Source organism: Pinus tabuliformis, chromosome J, assembly GCF_031772625.1.
Source record: "Pinus tabuliformis cultivar Carrire ecotype Pingquan chromosome J, CPIR1, whole genome shotgun sequence".
In the NCBI taxonomy this organism is placed as follows: domain Eukaryota; kingdom Viridiplantae; phylum Streptophyta; class Pinopsida; order Pinales; family Pinaceae; genus Pinus; species Pinus tabuliformis.
The window spans coordinates 1160651104-1160661375 of NC_142295.1; positions in this window are offsets into that span (position 1 = coordinate 1160651104).

Sequence of the window (10272 nt, forward strand, 5' to 3'; positions counted from 1 at the left end):
GACACAATATCAACATTTTGTACCAATTGAAATCAACTTTTATGACCTTTCCTACATCAATATAAATATGTCGGGTTTGGGACATCGTGCTTTTCTTGCCCGACTAGCACGACTTCTGTCAAATGCCTTGGTTACTTAAACGTCTAGATTGTCTTTAAACTAGCATTTGCACTAGAGGTTGCAAAAGAAATGTTGTAAGGAATAGAGTGAGGAAATTCGTTATCCATATAGTTGATGTCGTTTATGTTAACATGTTATAGTGTATTATTTTAAGATTTATTGTTTTTAATTTATAAACAAGTTTGAGGGATACAAAATTGCATAACATATGATATTTTTATTCATTTATGCTATTTTTCCATATGCTACCTATTTATGGCATTGATTTTTGACATCTGGGGCAATTGAGGAAAAATGTTGAGATGCATTGATGCATCATTTTCAAGTGATGTGTTTTATGACGCTTACAAATTTTCACTTTTTCTAAATGTTGTAAACAACCAAAATTATAGAAATATTCGTAAATGTGTACCAATATTTACAGGCACACTCTCTATACCTTAAGATTTTTCATTTCACCTTCAAATTTGGAAGTCTCGAGATTTATCCAAGCTTCAATTCTTGCTTCTTCTCACTCATATCTAAAATTTACAGACAACATGGATGCTCAAACATTTTGTTGTTAAAATTATAGATAACAAATGCTAGCAATCTATTAAAGGGCCATTTTATACTATTATAAAGTAATTTTGATCATGATTTTGTTGCCAAATAAACTACTAATATCTAGAATAAAGTTGCCACAAATCTCTCTAGGCTAGAACCTTTTTTATGACTCTCATCCATAGTGAAAAAATTTAGCCTTTAGGTGATTCTTTAGCAATGTATTCTCTATGTATGATAAGAAAAAAATAAAACTCAAGGTGATGACTTTATTATGAAGATGATAAATAATTTTACCCTTATGGAAGTGTTGTAATATTATACATGCTAAAGCTTAATCTATGGAAACTTTTGTCAAAACCACAATCATTAAGGAGGTTTAAAGGTTGGTTGTGTTTGAGGTCAAAATTATATGTAGTTAATTTAGAAAAAGCTTTGTCAGAGATAAAACTCTTATTGTAAGTAAACGTGTTTATGAATACATAACATTGTACATAAAGGATAGAGTTCACTTCAACTTTAAAAAATGGAAATTGAAACAAGAAAAACTGAGAAAACATTAAGGAGACTTCATAGAATTGTAATGTGATCTTTTAGATGCATTAACACTAAGCTAATTATATGTTCCTTAACCATGAGACCATGAAAATTGTTCTCTTTGAACCCAAGCAAGAAAGATGTAATCAGCACTGCAAATTGTTTCGACATTTCTTGTGGTCTTTAACACTACATATAAATCGCAAAGTTTATGTTCAAAAATGCTTCTTTACATTCCTGGTCTAAGTAGAAAATTGTTTTTTGTTAACCAAACTACAAAGAGCAATTTGCATGTAGAGGTTGTGTTCACAATAGGCAAATATTCGGTGAAGAAAAGGGACAAGAATATCATACCTTTGGGGTTGGAAAGCTTTGTCATGTTAAGCAAGGAAGAAGTTGCCTCAATTGAAGGTTTTAATCTCAAGCAGGTCACATCCAAGGAGAGTTCCTTTGATCAAGTCCCTACAGAAGGGAAGCCTTTGTGTCAAAAGACTGTAATTGTAGGAATTCTGGTGGATAGAAAAGCCTAGTAACCCAGACAATTGGCTCAGCACTTAGTCATTATATGTTTCTTCAGTAACATAAACATGGGAGCATGGAAGATGACTCACATGGCTCACACCTTTTTAGAACATTGATTGAAGGGGATTTGGCTTACTTATTCGTTTTATACTTCATTGTATATTTAGCAAATTAGAACATAAATTATGGAATAAATAGAAAAATGTCTAGGGCAACACAATTCTTAGAAAATGGTTGTTAGTATTTGAATCCAAATAATTGGAAAGAAGCCCAAAACTCATCAACTTTGAATGTTGCAAGCATGCCAAATTCATTATTTGTCTCCAGTTTTTCAGAAATGTCTCAAATATCGGCTCTAGAACTTCTGCCAGTTACTTATGGTGATTCAGTAGAATCTGATGAGGATAATGACGAAGGTCAAGCAACTAAAACATATGCTCTTTCTGAATTTCCTAATAGTGTGAGAACATGTGAGAATTTTCTTGAACTTTCTAGCATTGCAGATGCCACCACAAGTGATGTCTATGTCCAACACCTGCCAGAAACAGACACAGACAGGTGTTGTGTGTGTGTGTGTTGGTGTTCATCGTGAGATACATGGAAACAATCTCTCTCTCCCACCCCTGTCCTCTCTCTCTCTCTCTCTCTCTCTCTCTCTCTCTCTCTACACACACACACACACAACACACAAACATATGTATATATATATATTGTTGGGTCCTTTATATTTTTGAGAGCTACTTTGATAGAAAAGAACTGCAGAAATAAGAAGCCCAACTGGAAAAGGAGATGGTTAATTTGGATGGAAAGAAACATCAAAGAACAACAAAGAGGAAATCAAGGAAAGTGAGCAGTTACAATGGAACTCACTAATTCCGTGAAAGAGGGATTGATATGCCAAGTTTGATGAAATAAAACAATGTGGACCAAGTGGATAGATCTCATCAAGATGATTAAGTTAGTCCTTATCAAGCAAGTGTGGACAAGACCTAAGAGGTTGAAACCACATATCGTCACATAAGGAAGTTGTAAAGAGATAGATTAGAGAAGGACCATCATGTTGCTAGAATGAGCACTTAAATTCTGTTGCTAAATTCTATTGTAATGCTGATGTAGTTTCAATCTGGAGGGAGAGTTTGGAGGGAATCTCAAAAAGATCCCACAGAATCCTTGCAGATATCTAGTGGAATGAAATTTCCTAAATATAATATAAAAACATATGGTTGTGGGGACCCTTGTTTGTATGGCTATAGATATTTATGATTACATTATATGGCTCCACTAATTTTTTTAAAATCTTCTACTAAATTCCTTGCTATGATTTTGGTTGTTTCCCATGCAAGAGTTATTTAGTATATGTGTAAGTGAATATTAATTTTCTATACATTTCACTTATAGAATTAATCTTATTACTTCCTAAAACACAAACACATAACTTATAAGTCTTGACATGCCATAGGTGAGATCTTCTCCTCTTGCAGAAGATTGAAATTTTCAACAACAAGCTATACTACATGCACTCTTTATTGGCGCCCTATAGTTGAACCCTAGATTAACACAGTAAAAATTTTCTCCAACAAATTATTCTGTTGCCCGGACTGAAAGATTAATTGGGCCTTTTATATAACAATGAAAATGATTCTTAAGAGTACTATTTGGGAATGGTGAGGAGATAGGCTTGACTTATTTGTTCACAAATAGTCTGAGTTGCACTAGAAAAACCTAAAGTGGGTTAGGAAAGAGATTCCTTTTGAAAAGCCTACATGAAATCAATGTGAAGTCTTGTGGACTAAATTCCTTGATGAATTGTATCATTGGTTGAGTATATTGGAGAAAACCCAGAGACTTTGGAGTATTAGGTGGATCTTAGGGACCTAGATGGGAACCAACATTTCTACTTTATATTAGTTGAATAATGAAAGAACTAGGGCCATTGATATATGGGTTCATGCCACAATGGAAGGCTATATTATTGAAATCTTTGTGAATAACCATCAGACATTCATTAAAGCTAGAGGAATGTTTAAATATGGCTTGATATGTAGGTTGTTAAAGAATTCCTCCTTTGATTAAGGTCCTGATGGTGGAAGAAAGATTATTACCATTTCAGTAGACCAATATGGCCCGGTAAAATGCTTGTATTGGGGGTAAGGTTCCTGGGAGATATGTTACCTAGTTGTGGAAGATGAGAGGAACTTGTGATGTATGGGGAGGATGTTTCAAAGGCATGGGGCAGTAGATCACTTAGAAGAAGTCAAATAGCTAGTGACAGGAGGGAGCGCAAGTTAGGTAAAATTAGGAGAAGGAAATAGGAGTTAATGTAGATAGGTGAAGTGGTCATGAGTTTAAGATTGTAGAAAGGTGAGATGAGTAGCCCAGAGTTGTGGAATGGGATAGTAGGCGAAGGATAAAATTGTAGCACAATAGGTGGAGCTAGAAGAGATGAGGAAGGAAATGATATTATAAAAAGTGGTGCCAACTAGGAATTAGATGGAATCCAAATGCCAAAAATTCTAAGAAAGACAGTTGTAATGACTGACTTGAATACTCCCATGGATAAGGAGATACACTTCGTCATGAGAATATTATTTGATAAGCATGATTTCTCCCTTGTAAGGAGTAGTTTGTAAGGAAACAATGTCGTTGTCTCTCTCCCTAATCTTCCCCTTGTATTTTATCAAAATCATGTCCATTTTATTTCATACTTAGCCAAAACATTGAAGTTTAAAAAAAATCATAGGGTGTAAAGAGCTGGTACTCTCGGTAGTCATAGTAGAAGTGGTCAGGTGGATTCTAAAACTTGTTTGTAACCTGGTTTGAGAAGGTTCATGATTGTCCCACCTAGTCATACATCTATTGCTATGAACTTGGAGGGATCATTTACTCGATACCCTGAGATTTCAGGGAGAGGAGATCAAATGCAAAACAACATTGGTACTTGTACAAAGATACATGGAGGGTGATGAAAACTCTGAATGATTCCAAAATAATTGAGTTTCACACTGCTTCAATGGATATATCTCTCTGATGGTTTTTTTTTTCACATGGAAAAATCATAATTTTCATTGGTGATATCATAAAATTACATGTTTTAGATGTTGATAGCATATGTAGAAAAGTGAGCATAAGCCACCTACAGTGCAAACTCCAAAAATGAGTATCCATCAAAAGGCCGAAAAACAAGCCTCACAAAAAATAGGTAGAAAACCCCAGGAAAACAGGGTCGAAAACCCCCATAGAGGCAAACAAATATGTCATCTGATCACCCAACAACCTGTGACATAAATACACGTAGCCATGGAAAAATTCAAAAATCTAGAATATATCTAGGTCATAGGCCGCCAAGAAACCTAAAACAAGAAGCCCTGGAAAAACAAGACAGGAAGAAATAGGGCATTAACCCACAATGCAAGGCAAATGCACAACACTAGAGAAGGATGCACCATCTTGGCCACGAACTGGAAACCTCGACACCAACCCTCATAGAAAAACACGCAAAACACCTCCATGAAACAATGACGGTAGTAAAGAGAAGCCTCTAAGGTCTCAAGAGAAGGAATGGCATGAACCAGGGGTGGTGGTGGCTAGGGCAGTCACCCCACCTCCACTCCCTCAAACTCTCCCCCTGAATCATAGGAAGATACTAGAACCAACTATTTTGCCATTGAGCAGCAATGACAGTTTACAGGAAGCCACTAGGGACCTGTTCATGAAGCATAGGAGTGGCACGAACTAGGTGCAGAGGCGGCCAAGGTTCAGCCTCCTTGATCCCGCTCCCTCAACTCTCCGTAGTCCCTCATCTCTCTAATGTTTTGTTAAGTATTCTATGACAAATCAAAATGTTACTCTAGATACAGTAATTTTATTTATTTATTATGGAACATAAACTTCCTTAAACAGAGAAGCAATGTTTAGCAGAACTATGAGATATTAAAAAATAAGAGGGAGAAACTACATGGGAATGTATGCAAAATTTTAAAGATTTTGTTAGGGAATTGACTTATCCTATCCATTTGCACCACAAAAATGATTGGTTCATCAAATAATTGTTACTGTTGACTAGAATTTCCTTGACACAATAGAAGATTAAAATTATACAAGATACATTGGAGCACAACACGGGGATTGGAGAAATGGCATGGTATACCCAATATTAGAGAGTAGGTTCCTCTTCCATTGATCATGTTATAATTTTTTTACAATACCAAACTATTGATTTAACTAAGAAACTGAAAGATATGAACTCTACAAGGGATTCTTACACACAAGTTTGGTGTACTTGTTGAAAAGTGTGCAACAAGAAATGCTTGTTGAGAATGCAACAAGATGATGGAGCTTAGTGAAAAGAGTCACCTTCACTAAGTGGGCCCGCAGGCAAATTATGGCGCAAGTTCTATTTTTTATCATTGTGTGGATGACCACAATGTGGATGATCACAGTGTGGGTGATCACAGTATGAGTGATCATAGTGTGGGTGACCATAGTGTGAGTGATCAAAGTCTATTTTTAGACTGGCTGTCAAAAATAGAAAAGTAAAATATTATTGTCTCATAATAATATTTGGACTATAAACTTGAGCTTATTCTCTTGGAGCACTTCAGGATGAGCTACGGATGTGGTACATGCAGATCCCAGAAGGAAATATGTGGTTACCTATGGGATGACTAATATTTGCATGCAGGACTTCAGTTAGAACTCAAGTAAGTTGAGTTTAGTGGACTAGACGTGCAGTTGATGGAGTTGTGTTCAGTTTAGCTTTGTTAAACTGGTTGTATTTAGTCTAACTGATCAATAGACTAGAGATGAGTTGGGTGAATTAGTTATTAATTAATTCACAAGTTATTAACTCATAATGAAACTATAGAATACATCAATTAACTCAGTTGCATGTCAGTGCATGTTCAGTTCAGTAGGGACAGGTGTTAGAGGATCAGATTGCTATAAGTTGTGACTATAGTTGTGCATGATGATTTGCACAATCAAAGGGATTGAGTATGCCAATGAATTGGCCAATATCAAGAATTGTAGCCTGTGCTCACGTCCAACAGAGTGTGAGTGATTATTTGCAGGTCAAATACGAGTTTGGTAAGCCATTCTCATCAGTTCTTGAGCAGGTATTGAGCTGGAGAGGCAGACAAGCAGTGGAATAGATTTGGAGATCAGATCTGAGTTGTATTGTGTGTAACAGGTGGAGCTGGTACTAGATTGCTTGTGATAAGCATTATACTTTGTAATGTTACATGATTCAATCAATATAATATACAGATAGTGTGGGGTTTTTAGCGAGATGCTTTCCCCGTGATACATACTATGTTAATGAGTTTGATTGATGCTTCTATGTGTGCCTGTGAATGTTTCTGCTTCTGTAAATTGATGATCAATGTAGAGGAGATTATGTATTATACATGTTCCGCTTATAATTGTATGATCGGGATAATCTTTGTGAATATGTGTTAAATTATTCAAAATTTCTACAGTACCGCCTTTCATAATGAAGGGAATCACACTACTGAGTACTCAATGTTGTGAAGTCGAGAACCTTCTACTATACCTATGGGACCACCTCCTCCATAGTCATGATCTTCAAAAGGGGTCATGCAAGTTTCAACAAGTGTTCCTTTCTAGAGACATATGCATTACCATGTGTTCCCCAATCAACAAGGTATGTCTTTTAATGAATATTATGAAATATGCCAAACTTATGGCCATGCTCCTTGATTTTGTCCTATGTAAAAAAATATTGCAAGGTTTCAAATAACATGCTTTATGAGATTTATGGGTCTCCCACTAACCATACCAACCAGTGCAGAGCCTTGGATGATCTAGTTGATCATCTAGATCACATTACATTTCAGGTCACTTAGTCCTCTAAAGGAAGAGGAGGTGACATATATAGAGGAGGAAGGATTGGAGGTAGATGTCTAGTTTGGTGATATAATTGTGATTAGGAAGGTCATGTTGCTTGAGACTGTCCATTGCTAAGGAGGCCTTGGTTCTCTCATTGTTGAGTAAATATTCATGATACTAAAGATTTTTTGGAGTTAATTTCTCGTTCGGAAGAGTGCAAGAGATACAGAGGCACTAATTTAATTAATTCAGAACAAAGAGAGTCGTATCCAATCCTACAACCCAATATTAATATTATTACCTTAGGGGGAAGGTTTATTGGAGCTGTCAGGGAAGGTTTATTGGAGCTGACAGGGAAGGTTTGAAGAAGTTAATTTCTTCTTATATCCCTAGAGTAGGATAGTAGGACAAGGGGCACATGATAATTCTTTGGGTTTTGTACGAGACATCTCAGTCTATCATGGAATAGTTTAAGTTAGTTTTTCATATATTGAGTGATGCGAAGTTGTATGTTGAGAAATGATAAAAACATAAGAGTGTTGTGAAGGATGAAGAGTTTTCACATTGCCCCATCTCTGTTAATGATGCAAAGGAGACTAATTTCCTAGATTAGTTATATCTATTAACCATAGGGAAGAGGGAGGAATGCATTAATTTTACAACAGATGGTTCTATTAATTGGAGGAGTGTTCAACATATTGAATTTGATTCAGATGTTTCATTAGAGGAATGGCAACATGGAGACGATGAGCTATATTCTGGATGTTACACAACTATTCATTGTGTTAGATGAATCCATACAAAGGTAAGGAATTATCCTAATTTTAACAACATTGGTCTTGTTATTAATTTAATTAATTCAAGTTACACATTGTAGAGAACCAAATAATTTCCTTAAATGATGTCCCTTTAAAAACCACTTCTGAGAGATGGTGGAGAGATCATTACCAGTAGTTCCAAAATTGGGGCTCCATAAAATATGTTATGATATGTTGATTCACTATACCTGAAAAGGGATCGAATGCAATTCCTATGTACGAAAGTTACAATATCCCTAAAAAACATATTCATACATGTAATACTATTTGAAAAAAATCTAGGTTCCTTTTGAGATGTGGGTGTATGAATTTATTCATACCTTATGAATAGTTACTCAAGCCTCATATTCGAAATAGGAGATGAGTAGGCAAATGTCCAGTTGGGATTCATTGATAGCATAATTATGCAATGATTTTTCCTTTTCAAATGAGTATGCACAACTTACTAGATCTTTGAAAGCCATAAATACTATATTATTCATCTAGTATGAAACTCAGTTGTAGAGTCTTAGATGATGTTGCATGATCATGTTGCCATTAATGTCCCTTGATGGATATCATGACTAATATATTTGTATTGATGCATTCCTGATGTATGTCATGTTGTCTTTGTATTCAAAAGGTTTTCATGGTGTTACAAAATTTTTTCATGGTGTTAAAGGGATTGAAGATAGTTGCCATGTTATATCATGTTCACTCCTGAAGTTGACCTACTAGATAAATATCACTTGATGTATTCCATGTAGTAATGAAGTGGATGAATTTATAATAATCCCTATGCTTGTTTTCATCAGGTGAAATTGCATGAGAAAGGAGGTTATGATGTCCCAAGCATCATCCCAAGAAAAACTGGCAGATTCAATGAGGAAGGAGGTCTAAAGTGGGTTAACACATACTATTAGTGGAACACAAAGACTTACTAATGTTGGTTTTGGCATAGTGAAGAGTGTTATAATTCAGGTCAACAGAGAAAATAGAGATTTGAAAAGGCTTCTCCAATTTTTTTATGAGAAGGAATGTGCCTTCAAGGCAACAATCCTTATATTAAAAACCCAGAAGGAAGAAGGTAGGTGATTTGAAGAAGCAATGAGGAGGAAATACATAGAAAAGGAGGATTAATGTGAGAGATTAGAAATTGAAGTGGTTTCATTAAGAATATATTTAGAGAAAAAAACCACTCATTCTAAAATGAGCCAAAATTCCACATCTGTCAAATCAGATCGCAACATGCACAAAGAAGAAACTAGCTTAGTTGCAACTACCAAAAAATCAAATGATAGTAGTGGCACATGTTGCAAGAAATGAATCCATCTATAGAATGAGAGGTCAAAGAGGGAGATCATTCATGAAAAGCCAAAGATGATGTCAATAAAAAGACCTAGAAGATCATTCTCGTCCTTGGGATATGTGAGATGCTTTAGCTATCAGAAGTTTGGACAAATTGCAACAAATTGTAGAAGAATGAAATAGAAGTAGTTGTAGAGAAGGACCTATCAAGAAAAAAACCAAATATGACTGCCCCCTTTATGAAGTTTAGCCAAAATCAGGTGTAATGGTATTTTTTATGGCTATTGCTATGTATGCAATGGTTTTGGCCATAAGGCTATTGAATGCAACTTTCATGGAAAGAGTGTTAAAATAATGCAACTGTAGTCAAATTCCTCTTTGGGAAAATCATATGAAGAAGATAGTAATCTCAATAGATTCCTCTTTTAGAGAGGACCAAAATCAACCTAAAGATCACCCATTTAGACAACCCAAAGTTGGTTTTTTAATTTATGTTCCCACTCATGTATATTGGATCAAGTTTGACCTATTACCCACCACTTTATAGGCGATATACCCAAAAGCAATATTCCTTCATGATGAGCCTCAATCGATAGCC